General features: G+C 37.7%; 1 protein-coding gene across 4 annotated transcripts in view; it reads right to left on the reverse strand.

The window, feature by feature from the left end:
* Window positions 1-15,251, reverse strand: part of eIF4G1 (eukaryotic translation initiation factor 4G1) — an 86,859-nt gene that overhangs the window by 24,308 nt on the left and 47,300 nt on the right. The window lies entirely within an intron of this gene.

Here is a 15,251-nt window from a genome sequence, read left to right on the forward strand (position 1 = left end):
CAAATTGCGATCCTAAAGCTCTAGAGAACCGAGAGGGCAGCCCGACCATTGAGGAGCTAAACCCTTTTAAGGGGGGACATCTGAGTAACAGGCCAAAAAAAAGCGGATTTTCTCGAATTTTTTTTGGCCAAATCAAAACAGCTAATCGAAAATTTGTAAATGAGGTTTTATTATATTATATTTATAGTACAAAATAAAATTTTTTTTTTAATAAATCGAAAACAAAATGGCGGCCCTGCGTCCCTTATTCGTAGGCCCTATTTTTTTAAAGGGGGTCCATGGCCGAACACCTAACGTCCCTAATTTTTGATCTAGTTTTTGTATCTCAACGGCTATCGACACACGTAGGATTTTTTCGATATTTTGATTTTTTGCAAAATAGTGAGTGATTGAACAAAATTTTCAATTTTCACGAACAAAAAACGTCACAAAATTGTTGATAAAAAAAAAAGTAAGCAAAATAAAAAAAACGTAAAAAAATCCTACGTGTGTCGATAGACATAGGTATTCTGAGTATACTGTCAAAATTTTAGATCGATAGGTTAAGAGTTGTTTGAGTTATGTGTTCGGCCAACTCAAAAAAAGTGGTTTCGAGAAAAACGCGTTTAAGGGGTTACGCCACCCTGACCGCGTGGAAACGGGACGGTTTTTCAGGAATTTCTTGTGACTAAACTAGTTGAGATAGGATTTTTCCACTTTTATTTCTATTTAATACAACTAATGAGCTTTATAAATTCTAAAAAAAAATTTGTTTTCAATTCAAAATGGCGGAGATATGAACATCGGCGATCATGGGTTTTTCCGGAGTGCTCCTTGATGGTGGGCATGATTCACGTGTCAATTTTCATCAGAAAAAAGTAAACAAAATTTTTTTTTAAAAAGTGATAAATTTGGAAGAGTGACGTAGCCGTTTTAGAAAAAAAAAAATTACGCAAATGAGAGCACTTCAAAACTTGACTCAATGTTTTGGGCAAAAAATGTCGTACTAAAAATTGTATAAACAAATTTCTATCCATTGGATCGAAAAAATCCTACGTCACTCTGTGGAAAATCCATGTAAGAAGATGTGTTTCAAATTTCAAGTCAATCGGTTGAACAGTTTTTGCGTTATCATGCCCACCGTCTTGAAAAAAGTGGTTTCGAGAAAAACGCAAAAGAAGAAAAAGAAGTGTCTTAGGTGCCCTCCTGCCGTGCCGACTTCAAATAAACATAACTTCCATAATTATCAAGATATTGTCTTCGGGGACGTCTTAAAATACGCGTAAGAATATATTCTTTTAAATTAAGTAAAAAAAAAAATCGATGTTTTGAAAATTTCAGGGTGGCGTGACCCCTTAAAGTTTTAAGTACTGTGGGATATACCTGTGAAGCATCGCCGCAGAATTTTTTAAGCGAACAACAAAAATTTCAATTTTTTCAAAATTCTACTCAGATGTCCCCCCTTAAGGGGGAAATTTTAAAAAATCGAAAATTTGTTTTTCTGCTTAAAAAATTCTTTAGGGTCTTAAAAATAACATATCGAAAGATAGAGTCCGGCAGAAGTTTCTAAGTGTCGAAATTTTCCATTCTCCGGCGATGCCTCACAGGTATGTATATGCCACAGTACTTAAAACTTTAAACGAGTTTTTCTCGAAACCGTTTTTTTTTGAGACGGCCGGAAACATAAATCGAACTCTTAAGCTATCGATCTGAGATTTTGACAGTATATTCAAAACACCTTTGTCTATCGACACACGATTTTTTTTATATTGCTTACTTTTTTTTATCAACAATTTTGTGGATTTTTTTTTCGTGACACGATTTTTTATACCCTTGCAGAGGGTATTATAATTTTGTCCAAAAGTGTGCAACGCAGTGAAGGAGACATCTTCGACCCTATAAAGTATATATATTCTTGATCAGGATCACCTCCTGAGTTGATATGAGCATGTCATATCAATGTCGTCTGTCCGTCTGTCTGTTTCTACGCAAACTAGTCTCTCAGTTTTAAAGCTATCGACTTGAACTTTGCACACACCCTTCTTTCCTTTGCAAGCAGTATATAAGTCGGAACGGCCGGAAATTGATTGATCGGAAATGGTATAACTTTAGTGTTTTTAGAGTTAAAGACTTCAAATTTGACATGAGAGCTATTTTTTCCAAATTTCATAAGGATCGGCCGACTATATCTTATAGCTGCCATATAACTGAACGATCGGAAATGACCCAACTTTCGTGTTTTTGATGATAGAAAGCTGGCACTTGGTACACATTCTATTTTTGGTCAGTTAATCCGATCTACCAAATTTCATAACGATCGGTTGACTATATCTTATAGCTGACATATAACTGAACGATCGGAAATGGTATTTGGTAGAAATATCAACTTTCGTATTTTTGAAGATAGAAGCTTGGGACTTTTTTTAGAGTTTTTATTGTAATTAATTGGTTTTATTATGATGTAATCATAAGGATCGGCCAACTATATCCGATGTTTCCGATATATATCCGGTTTTAGCTGCAAGGGTATATCAACTTCGGCTCCGCCCAAAGTTAGCTTTGCTTTCTTGTTTTATATTGCTTACTTTTTTTTTATCAACAATTTTTTGGATTTTTTTTTTCGTGAAAATGTTAACTTTTTTTCAATCATTCAGCATTTTGCAATAAATCAATATATCGCAAAAATCCTACGTGTGTCGATAGCTGTTGATGATTAGAAACTAACCAAACTTCTTTTTTTGTTCTACATCAAAAATTAAGGACGTTAATTTAAAAAAATAGGGCCTACGAAGAAAGGCATATGCATAGCCGCCATTTTCTTTTCGATTTATTAAAAAAAAAATTATTTTGTACTTTAAATATATTATAATAAAACCTCATTTACAAATTTTCGATTGGCTTTTTGATTTGGCCAAAAAAAATTCCAGAAAATCTGTTTTTTTTTCGCCTGTTACTCGCCAAACACATTTGACCTTAAATCGCAACAAAAAAGACCCGTTTTTGAAGCGAATGGTGACTGGCGATGAAAAGTGTGTCGTGGTCAAAGAGCGGTGAAGCTGCTCAGACGGTGGCCAAGCCTTTGGTGGGATTGGCAGGGAATCATCCACTATGAGCTTCTCCCCTATGGGCAAACGCTCAATTCGAACCTGTACAGCCAACTGGATCGCATGAATGCAGCACTCATGCAGAAGAGGCCACCTTTGATTAATAGAGGCCGAATTGTCTTCCATCACAACGGCAGGCCACACACATCTTTGGTGACGCGCCAGAAGCTCCGGGGGCTCGGATGGGAGGTTACAAAGGAGAGATCTGCAATTCAAGGTCCCGCATAGACTATGTGCCTTTACCGTCAGTTGCAATTTTTACATTCAATACGCCTGCGCCATCGTAGACACCTAGATAACTTATTTTTCTAACTTGCGGTACCTGAGTTTTATTCAAGGTTATTGAAAGGAGATTATCTGTTAAAAGTGAGCGTTATGTGTTGAAAAACTCAGTGATTGAGTCGGGTATTTTGCTCTGTAGGACTTTTTCCTGGTTTTAGAATCATTATAACAATCGATTTTTTCTATACATTTGGGTAGTGACCAAGTCTTATAATCAGGTTGAAGAGTTTTCAGATGACCTCCATAGCGGTGTTTGGCAGTTTTATTATCATAGTTGGGATTATTATAACAGTCAGTGCCTTTTTAGTTTTTAGTTGATCCTTTAAGATTTTAGAAATCTCCGTGAGCCGCAAGTATTTATTTTCAATAATTCAGTATGTTTACCCCATTTATTGGGGTAAATAGGTAATAAATTTAATTCAATTAATTTCGGTAATCACTGGTCAGGCAGTACTTTCAAGGTCTGTAGGCCAGTACGTTGGGCTATCCGGAAAAAGTTGTTGTACCATTTATTGTATAGCTGTTTGTCTATTGTAGTCACGAGACGAGAGTTTTAACGGCTGCGTTTCGGAGTGCAATCTCCAGCTCTCCAAAACTCTCCGAGAGAATTAACAAAGGTAAAGATGCATTTGGCAATATTTCTAATGTACTATTAGAAATCGTCCCATTAGATCCCATTTTCCAAGCTGACTTCTTTTTAAAAACTTAAGCGAAGCCTAGAGAGATATCAGAGCCACGTATTTTGCGTTGGACGATTTTGTTCTTATATTTTGACAGTCAATTTTTTAAAAGATACTCGTTTGTTATTTCCCTATTATCTTACATTTATTCGTTGGCAAGAATTTGTCGGAGAGGAGGCAATTCAGTCTCTCGTTAGATATGAGACTCTAAGGTGTAACCATAGGTCGTGCTGGGATATACCATTTCTGGTATGATGGGGACTCAGTTTGCGAACCGAGGTCGTGTGTAGCTTCGTTCTAATGCTGGATCTGGTCTCTCTTTTTCTCTCGCACATTCTATTCGTCCCGAGCTTTACCGTGGTGTTTTGTTAGGGACTGATAAATGAGTAACAATTATGAGCAACAAACGAAGACTCGCAGCACCATCCAGGACTCAATATGGAAGAGAAACAAGGTAAAGATCTATCTAGGCTTCAATTTTCCAACAATTTTTTTGTCATGTCGATGTTTTTGTTCTAATTACGCATCAATGTTATTCTTTTATTTTGGATATTTTGGTCTAACCATGAAAACATTTTTTTTAATGGCTGAGATTAGCTAACAAAAAGAATACCCGATCAAAATAAGTTTTTATCGGAAAATGAGCAATTGTCTGATATGTCCTCCATGGTATCCCTTCAAGTGATACTACAGGTCCTAGTAAATGAAACCCCCGTCAGAGTCACCCAAAAGGGTATTCCACAGTCCGGACCACCGGCACCGACTGATGCTGCAGTTCTCGTACCTGCGACACCAAAACCCTAACTGGTAATTCCTCCATCGAAACATATATATGTTTCTCGGCTTGCTTTGATACTTCAAAGATTAATATCTCGGCTTATATCAAAGCCAAAACTAAAGCCAATATAAAGGTGCAAGACTTAGCGAAATTTAAATATATTTATGAAAGACGCACGTCTTCTTTCAAGATTCGTGTGCCGGCGCTGATGTTCAAGACGATTTATTCACCCAGTATCTGGGCAAACAACATTTTCGTTCAAGAAAATCAGCCTAGTTCCGTAAAAAAAAAAGTTTTAAAACCAGTGGGAGTGAAACTTCCCGACATTAGAACCACTGACCATCCTCTTCTTTGTCCACTAACCCAAGAAACTAGTATCTTCACTAACACTTACCTATCAGAATACTAGGGAGCTACGTAGCAAACTTCCCAAACTATATTCTGATATTCCTTTTTTTTTCATCCCATATTATGGCCTTTACTCCGAATTTAGCTCCGAATTTTTTTCCTGTAAGTACACCACTTTTAGAAGGCATCGACCTCAGCGAAAGGGGGTGGAGTCCTCATTTCGATAGACTCCCAACTTGCTTGTGAAGAGAGTTTGGTGTCATAGAATTTATTTGCATTAAAATCATTTTGTCCGCGAACTCTTTATACATTATACATCGTCAAAACCGTCTTTGTCCGCTATTCAATCCGTTTTTAATCTTATGACTGATCGTGACCAGCTTGTAGCGGTGGGCGACTTTAATATCCCAGAAATAAAGTGGTCCAACGTCGATAACTCACCATCTTTATCCCTTATCACTTACCATGACTTTACCGCGGACATGTTTTACATGTCCCTAGGTCGAATTACCCAAGTTACAGATTCGTTAGGTCGGCTTTTAGACTTATGTTTTGTGTCTGATCCTGATGGTACCACTCTCTCCATAGCTTTCCCCCTTTCAACCCCAGAGGACCAATATCAACCCATGCTTGAGGTATCAAACAAAACCAATTCTGGTATCTATCAGGAGTGTCTATGAGTGGAAAATAAAATGTTTCGCTGTTTCCGTAAAACTGATTTTCACAAACTTAATAGCCTTATCGATACATATGATTGGTCCGATATTCTGGAAAGCACCGATCTAAATGCCACCTTAAAAAAATTTTACCGTACTTTAAATAGCTTTTTTTGACTCATTTGTGTCATGGAAATAACCGTCCGCTTCAACAAATCCTCCTTGGTTTACAAGGTGCCTCACGAACATAAAAATGATGAGGATCACCTCCTGAGTTTATATGAGCATGTCCGTCTGTCCCTTTGTCCGTCTGTCTGTTTCTACGTGAACTAGTCTCTCAGTTTTAAAGCTGTCGACTGAAACTTTGCACACATCCTTTTTTCCTTTGCACGCAGTATATAAGTCGGAACGGCCGGGATCGGCCGACTATATCCTATAGCTGCCATATAACTGAACGATCGGAAATGGACAAACTTTCGAGTTTTTGAAGATAGAAAGCTGGAACTTAGTACAGATTATATTTTTGGTCAGTTAATCCAACCTACCAAATTTTATAAGGATCGGCCGACTATATCATATAGCATCCATTCCTTTCTTGTTTTTGGATATATTTATTTGATATATTTACTTAATATATATTTACCTTGGATTATATTATATATATTCCTTCGATTTAGCGATATTGTTAAAAACTATTAAGAATATCGCTTCGTTCAGTGCGAATCACAGGTCAACGCAATATCCCAACCTCTTATCACACTTACTGAACGGCTGATGCGCGGCGTGGGTAGTTTGCTATAGAGCAAACAGGAGAGAAAGAAAGGCATTCGAGAGAGAAGGGAGAGGGGAGAGACGGCGTGTCTCGGTGGCTCTCTCACATCGTTCAGCGCTTGCGATGCGAGAGAGCGAATAGGCGAGAGTGGGAAGGAGCGATATTTGACGGTTTTTGGTAACGCTCCGAACTTACTGTTTCACTCGGCTATTTTCAATCTGCCCCGACGCGCCTAAAGAAGTTTCACTTTAAAAAGGGAAAAAGTCCAATGCCGCCAATTACAGAGGCATCTCTAAATTGTCGGCAATTTTAAAGTTATTTGAAAAATTAGTTACTTCTCATTTGCAACACCTTTGTTCTTCGATCATCTCTCCTTGTCAGCACGGCTTTATTAAGCGTATTATTGGAGTTGACATCCTTTGTCATAGATGGCTTTCGTAAAGGATATCAAACCGATGTAATTTTCACAGACTTTAGTTAAGCGTTTGATTCAATCAATCACTCGCTCTTGCTGAGTGAACTGAATATGCTGGGATTTTCTATAACGTGGATTTAATCTTTTAACGTGGATCTCCAGCTACCTAGATGGAAGGACACAAAGAGTCTCATTTAAAAACACACATTAAATTTGCCGACCATATTTCCTCAATGGTTAATAAAGCTTAAGTCCTTGGTTTTATTAGAAGGTGGTCAAAAGAATTTAACGACCCCTACATAACTTAAACCTTATTTATTTCTTTGATCCGTCCTATACTGGAGTACGGTTCAAGCGTCAGGAGTCCCCAGTATGGAGTACATCAGGACCGCATAAATCCGTACAAAAGAATTTCTTGACTTTTCACTTTTTCGTCGTCTAAACTGGGATGCGAATCTTCACCTTCCATCTTATAATAGTAGACTCTTACTTATAAACTTACCTAGCTTAACAAATCGTAGGACAATGCTCGGTGTAGTTTTTCTGCATAACCTTATTAATAGGGATGTAGATAGCCAGCATTTACTAACAGGCTTAAAATTTAACATTCCTAATAGAAGGACAAGAAACTTTAGTCATCTATTCCTTAGCCATTGTAGTTCGACATATGCACAGCACTACCCTTTTAGGGTCTTAGGTTCGAACTACAATGGTCTCTACTCTTATAACATCTGGCTCCTGTCCTTTAAATTTAAAGTATAGAATTTTAAATTTCCTTACTAACTCCTAGCTTAATAAATTACAACCAGCTTAATATATAGTAATTAATCGTTTCTCGAGCGCCCCTCGGTCGTCTGGGCCTCTAAGCTTTATGATGAATACAGAAATGCTAGCTAATGCTCTAATTGATGCACAAACCATTTTAAATTCTAAAAGACCGCGAAAAAAAAGTTCTAATATTAAACTGTAGAACAATTCTAGGTGTCCATTTGTAACACAACCTTCTTAATGGTATATAACCAGCTTCTACTAACAAGATTAAAATTAAATTTTCCAAGTAGAAAGACTATAAATGTTTGTCCTCTACTCATTAGCCATTGTAGTTCGGTGTATACCCGTTATATAGAATGATTCCTTCAGGTTATTATGTTCGGGTTACAAGGGTCCCTACTACATACCTTCGCTTTGCTCTAATTCTAACTCTAAATTCCATAATTCCCGCGATTCCATACGTTGCCGTATGACATACGGGGTAAAACTTTACTTACAGCATACGATGAAATTAATTAATTAGAATTAAATGGTTGAGTGAATGATACTCATACTATAAAGTAAAATAAACGACCCTATAAAGAATATATATTCTTGATCAGAACTACCTCCTGAATTGATATGCATGTCCGTCTGTCTGTCAAAATAATACGACATGCCAAATTTCGTAAGAATAGACCTTCTATATCCTATAGCTGCCATATAACTAAACGTCCGGAAATGACGCAACTTTCGTGTTTTTGAGAATAGAAAGTTGGAACTTCGAACAGATTATATTTTTGGTCAGTTGATCCGACCTATCAAATTTCATAAGGATCAGCCGACTATACCGTATAGCAGCCTTATAACTGAACGATCGGAAATGACCCAATTTTCGTGTTTTTGAAGATTGAAAGCTGAAACTTAGTACAGATTCTATTTTTGGTCAGTTAACCCGGCCTACCAAATTCCATAACGATCGGCCGTCTATATTTAATAGCTGCTTTAATTAAATAGCTTTAATATAGTTTTTTTTTTTTTCAGATTTTTTATTGTAATTAATTGGTTTTATTATGATATTCTCAAAAGGATCGGACAACTATATCCGATGTTTGCGATATATATCCGGTTTTAACTGCAAGGGTATATCAACTTTGGCTCCGCCCGAAGTTAGCTTTCCTTTCTTGTTTTGGATAATTTTAACTTTTTTAGAAGGGGCGTTAGCCAACTAACGCACATGCAATTTCTTGCAGTAACTGTGGGGGCCTGGACGTCAATATGCAAACTCTGGGGAACCAGCCTAGCCTCCACTTTTAACCAGGCTTATCATGACAAGTGGGCTATGTCACGATGGACAAAGCCCTTCTCGCTTACATGTGAGTCCAAACCCTGAATTCTACAAACTTACACAAAAACCAAACATCCGGAAGGGGGACGCGCCGGTGAAGGGGATGGTGCTAAGGAATTTTTTCTCCAAAGCGGGGCAAGCCATGGGATCACCTAACAGCGTGTAGAGGAAGACCTCTGGGTCAAACTCTATACCAACCGGCGGGGCCCCTAAACGAGCGTAAAGGAATTATCAATAAGGATAGAAGATCAGCCTTCATTTCGATGATGGCGGACTCATCGGAGGAATCCACCCCAGACCTCCCACGGCGGACTGGAGAGTCGCCAAGGTGGATGATGCAGTAGGACTACGGAGGCAGGAAGTTTTCACGCTAACCGAGGACACTGCAAAGATCCTGGAGACGGTGGAAGCGAGAAGCAGAAGATCGGCCTGATTATAGGGTGCGACGCCAACGCTCATCATCATCAGTTGGGAAGCACTGACACTAACAAGAGGTGTGAGTCAATATTCGATTTTATCCTAAGCTCAAAACTTCTGGTGAAGTTTCTTCTTCGGGGCTCAAAACAAACCTTCATCGACAAGAACAGAAGGGCGGTACTTCACATCACTCTTTACTCAGACTTTCTATTAGACAATCTTGTTCTCTGGAAAGTCCTAGTGAAAGACCCCCAATACATAGAACTAGTAGTCAATTTCGAGAACTTCACTCAGCATTAGGCAATCCTAGGACTGCAAACTGGGACCTCTAAAAAAAGGAGCTAGATAGATCCTTGGGGGAACCTTCAACAAGGAACGGGCAGTAGCAAGTTGAAGAAAACACCACGGTGTTCGCTAAGACTTACACCTTTTAAAACTAAGGCCCGTAAGGCACAGCGAACAAAGAAGTAGCTTGGGGGGCATACAAAGCGGACCTCAAGCAGTATAACAAGAAACTGTGTAGGGCAAAGAGGAAAGCCTTGACCAGGTTCTGCACCAGCATTCAGGGGACCTCGGCGGTCTCGCTATGTTTACACCTAATGTAGGGTAATGTAAAACTTCGGATGGAAGCTGGCCACGTTCGTCAAGGAAACCTAAGAGTCTCTTACAAACGCATATTTCCCAGGATGCTCAACGGAGAAGACAACCCAGGCGGAATCTGGTGTTACCGCTGTTATAGATTTAAGTTTATATATAAATAATGAAAACGTTAGAATTAGTGTTGAATAATGATTAGAATTAGTTTTGAAAAATGCTAGACGTTAAGCTTATCGATATATGTAAAATGGCGGAAGAACGAGGCGTCTGCGATCGCAAGTTGAAGCTAACGAGGCGGGGGTAAACTGACGAAGTTTTTTAGCGCGCGCCATTGATTTGAGTAAAATAAAGGAAAGCAAAACCAAATCCATGTTTGCTTAAAAAAAAATGCAGAAACCTCGCCCGATCCCAACACCTGGATTAGGACAAATTTTCGCAGCAATCTACAGGACAAGTATCGTGCCAGAGACTTGACTGCGAACGAAGGTTGTCTTCATACTATGAGAGGCTCATTAGCCTCCACATTTATCTTACCATCATCCCAAATGACATTTCGGGATCACAGCACGCGTATAGGAAGTTCCGTTCCACGGGGACGGTTCTTCATGAGATCACTTCGTCGAAAAGGCACACAGTGACAAGGAATATGCGCTTATTGCTTTTCAATGTGCTGACGAGACTAGAAATAGACGGTCAATACGCCTTATAAAGCAGATCTTGGTAAACAGACTTGAGGCGAATATCGCGTCTACTCATAGGAGAGTCTACTCAAAGATTCGTTAGGAGAGGCACTCCGAAAGAAGGTGTACTCCCCCTTCTCTGGAACGTTGCGGTAAACAACCTACTACGAATTTAAGAGGGTGGAATTAGTAATGGTACTAATAACCCTCTCCTCCTGGACAAAGGACAAGTAGGCATTCCCTTAGCAACGTTTCGACCTTGTAGCACTGAGAAAATAGAGGAACTGTAGAAACTCGAGCATGATATGCCCGAGTATAGTAACTGGCTGATTGGTACGCATGCGGCTAGACTATCGTTGCCACACTACGACTTCTGTAGGAGCTGCAGGGATGTAAAGGAGGAGGAAACGGTCACAAACCGGCTGTGCCACTGCCTGGCCTGGCGCAGCACACTTACGGACCTAACAGATCTCGAGGAGATCGCTTAATGCGGACTAGTTTCATCTGGAAAGCTGGATCGGACCGCGAGCCGCCTTAGGAAGTGTCCCCTTGCACCCTTGAAGTTACCCAGAAGTCCCAGCGACTCCAGTGGATGCGGGTGGGCGGTTATTGGCCTCTCGCATCGCCTTCTTAACTTAACCTGATCTACTTTTTTAATGAAACTGCACTTTTTTATTCTCAAATATGTAAATATTCAAATATTTATATTCTGTTTTTCAAGTTTAATACAATACGATGACCGTTTAAACATATGCTATGCTAGAGGTGCTATTATTTTTTATCCCAGCTGTACATATGTTCATATATTTAAGGCGCAAATTAATAATATAAGTCCAAAGCTAATATTTTTTAAGAGACGGAAGATTCCAGCTACTATATTAATATTTACTTGTATAAATTTAAATATTTACTTTTAGTATTAGGTTTATTTTCTTCAAAAAATTTCTTTCAGTTATATTATATATATATCTTTTATTATATATCTTTTTTCATCCATTGCATTTAAATGCCATTAATTCGTCTTTCGTCGTTTCAATGCTGTGCAACGCAGTCGGACGTTCGTGCGCCCTCTCACTTTAACCGAAACGGCTGCGCAGTCAATTCATTGCAGGTTTTCTGCAGGTGCGTTCATGAAAATGTCTAGCACGTATGCAGCAGGAGTTACTCGAAAAAAAGCAAGAAAGCAAAGCTAACTTCGGGCGGAGCCATTATACCCTTGCAGTTAAGATAGGATATAAGCCACACAAATCGGATGTAGTTGTCCAATTTTTATGAGAATTTCTTTATAAAACCAATTTATTAGGAAAAAATAGAATGTGTATGGAATTTGTTTTTAATGGTACAGAAGGCTGATAGTGAAAAACTCATGGCACTAAATGATACATGGAGGTACTACATGATACTACATGGTCTAATCCAGAGATGCCCAAGCTCAGCATACGGAAGAGCAATTTCTAATACCAAAGCAAAAAATCACCAATACATTGGGTCGAGACATTTTTTTACAAGTCATGTCGGTATACTGAAAAAAAATTTTGTTACCATTTTCAATGAAAAAAGTTATGATGAAAAAAAAAATGTAAATGAAATAAAATCTAAAAAAAAAATCCAAAATTACTACTTACTTTTTTACTTCAATATTACTCAACACTATATATTTACTATATTTATATTTAAACTAGTAAGTGATAATTTTAACAATGATTCTAAATGAGAATTCGTTAGTCAAGATCTGTTTTTAATTTTTATAAGTTTTAAAGTTGAAAAGGCGTTTTCGCAAATGTAGGTACTGCCAAACATTTAATATATTGGTAAGATTTCATTATGCTACAATGGATGTTTTTGAAAATCGACTATCTTCCAAAATTCGATTCCGGTTGGTGTATTTATTTTAAAACTAATATCACATTGCAAATCGCAAAGACAATTTTCCACAAAAAAGAAATTCATAGCTCCGATCTCGACCATTCTGTCTAAGATCTCAACCAAAAGTGATTTTTTGCAGTGAAAACTTTTCGACAATACACAAACGAAATGCCTTTGTATTAGTACGAAAAACTGAGAGACTATGCAATTGATGTTGTTTAGTTCGGCAACAATCAAAGAAAGTAGGAAAAAACAAAAAATTGTTTTTGTATTTAGCCTTTGCCTATGCTTAGAGCAACAGACGTATATGTCATTTCATTTCCCAATAGACAGAGCAATTCCAAGAACAAAGGAGCAACGAGAGCAAAAAAACCGCACTTAAAAAATTTGAAAATTGTGCAATCACCGTGCTGGGGTTTCCCTAAATTTTATTCATTGTGCATTATTTTTTTAGGAGGGCGTCATTTGAAGAGCGCTGTTGCTTAAGGGGGGACATCTGAGTAACAGGCCAAAAAAAAAACGGTTTTTCTCGAATTTTTTTTGACCAAATCAAAAAAGCTAATCGAAAATTTGTAAATGGGGTTTTATTATATTATATTTAAACTACACAAAAAAAATTTTTTTTATAAATCGAAAACAACATTGCGGCCCTGCAGCCATTATTCGTAGGCCCTATTTTTTTAAAGGGGGTCCATGGCCGAACACCTAACGTCCTTAATTTTTGATCTAGAACAAAAAATCAAGTTTTGTTAGTTTCTTTATCTCAACGGCTATCGACACACGTAGGATTTTTTCGATATATTGATTTTTTCCAAAATGGCAAGTGATTGAACAAAATTTTCCATTTTCACTAACAAAAAACGTCACAAAATTGTTGATAAAAAAAAAAGTAAGCAAAATAAAAAAAACGTAAAAAAATCCTACGTGTGTCGATAGACATAGGTATTCTGAGTATACTGTCAAAATTTTAGATCGATAGGTTAAGAGTTGTTCGAGTTAGGTGTTCGGCCAACCCAAAAAAAGTGGTTTCGAGAAAAACGAGCTTAAAGTTTTAATTACTGTGGGACATACCTGTGAGGCATCGCCGCAGAATGGAAAATTTCGGCACTTAGACACTTTTGCGGGACTCTATCTTTTGATATGTAATTTTTAAAACCCTAAAAAATTTTTTAAGCGAAAAAAAAAAAATTTCGATTTTTTCAAAATTCTACTCAGATGTCCCCCCTTAAGTTGCTTTTGGTAGAATTTTTTTTGTAGACACCTGTAAAATCATGCCAAAGCAACTGATCGCGATAAAGAAAAAATTATTTTATTGGCTGAACAAAATGTGTTAAATTGGCAAATATCGGCTGAAACACATTTCAATGAAAGCCCAGTGCGTCGCTTTTTAAAAAAATATCGTGAGACAGGTGAAGTAAAAAGGAAAGAAGGAACAGGTAAATGCACCACGTCACGAGAAGATCGCATTACTATGAAGACGAGCCTGCAGGATCGTTTCAAAACTGCAATGCACATAAGACCTGAGGCTCACAAACAGTTTTCAAAAGATATTTCGGAGCGAACTGTTCAACGTCGGCTTAACTCTATGGAAATGCTCACAAGATCACCTGCAAAAAAGCCACTTTGAATCCGCGAATAAAAAAAAATCGTCTAAGCTGCGCCAAGGACAAGGAAAATTGGAGTGCTTCTGATTGGTCAAGAGTGCTATTTTCAGATAAGTCCAAATTTAATCTCATTGGATCTGATGGAATCCTCAAGGTGCGCCGTAGACGTGGGCAAAGCTATTCTGCTAATTACTGCATAGCCACAGTAAAACATTCACCGTATGTTATGGTATGGGGATGCATATCCAAATATAAAACGGAATAAATTTTAATGGTTTAGGGTATGGTCAATGCAGAAAAATACAAAGAAATAGTTTTAACACGTTCTACCCGGCGTGGACCACTGGTGGTCCACGAGCAATTCGTTTATTAGGCGGCGTGTACCACCGCACAGTGGTTGCGCCCGTAGGCCATAAATCGAAAAATCGACTTGAAAATAATAAGTCAACATGTAAATAATTTGTCTCTAAATTGACCACATTTTGTCATTGCAAGCTAGTTTTTTCCGGAAATCTAACGGGAAATTCTAAAAATAGAATGCAAAGTGTGAACACGTGTTCAATTTTGCTGCTGCAGCTACGTTAGTGAGCTTTTTGTCAAAACAAAAGTGAAGTTCAAAGTGGTCGGGCGTTCGCATCTGACTAATTACATTTTATTTGTTTTAGATCTATTTACCCATTTTTGTCTATTTTTTGAACGTCTTTTTCATGTTTAGTTCATGATACAAATATTACATTATACAATTATTATATTATTATAATTTTATCATGGTTTAGTTAAAGTTTTAGTTGTGATCCCACGAAATCCCACAAATAGTATGTATGTTAATGTGTTCGTCTGACTTTTAGGGTACTGTATGCCTAAAATCAGCTGCAAAAATTTGCAGATGTTTATATAATCGGAAATATACTGATGCTATCTAGCGTTTACCAAGGGAATGTTTTTCCTTATTGTGCTTTTGTTTTGTTCTCGTCG

The sequence above is a fragment of the Drosophila bipectinata genome, chromosome 4 (genome assembly GCF_030179905.1).
Source record: "Drosophila bipectinata strain 14024-0381.07 chromosome 4, DbipHiC1v2, whole genome shotgun sequence".
In the NCBI taxonomy this organism is placed as follows: domain Eukaryota; kingdom Metazoa; phylum Arthropoda; class Insecta; order Diptera; family Drosophilidae; genus Drosophila; species Drosophila bipectinata.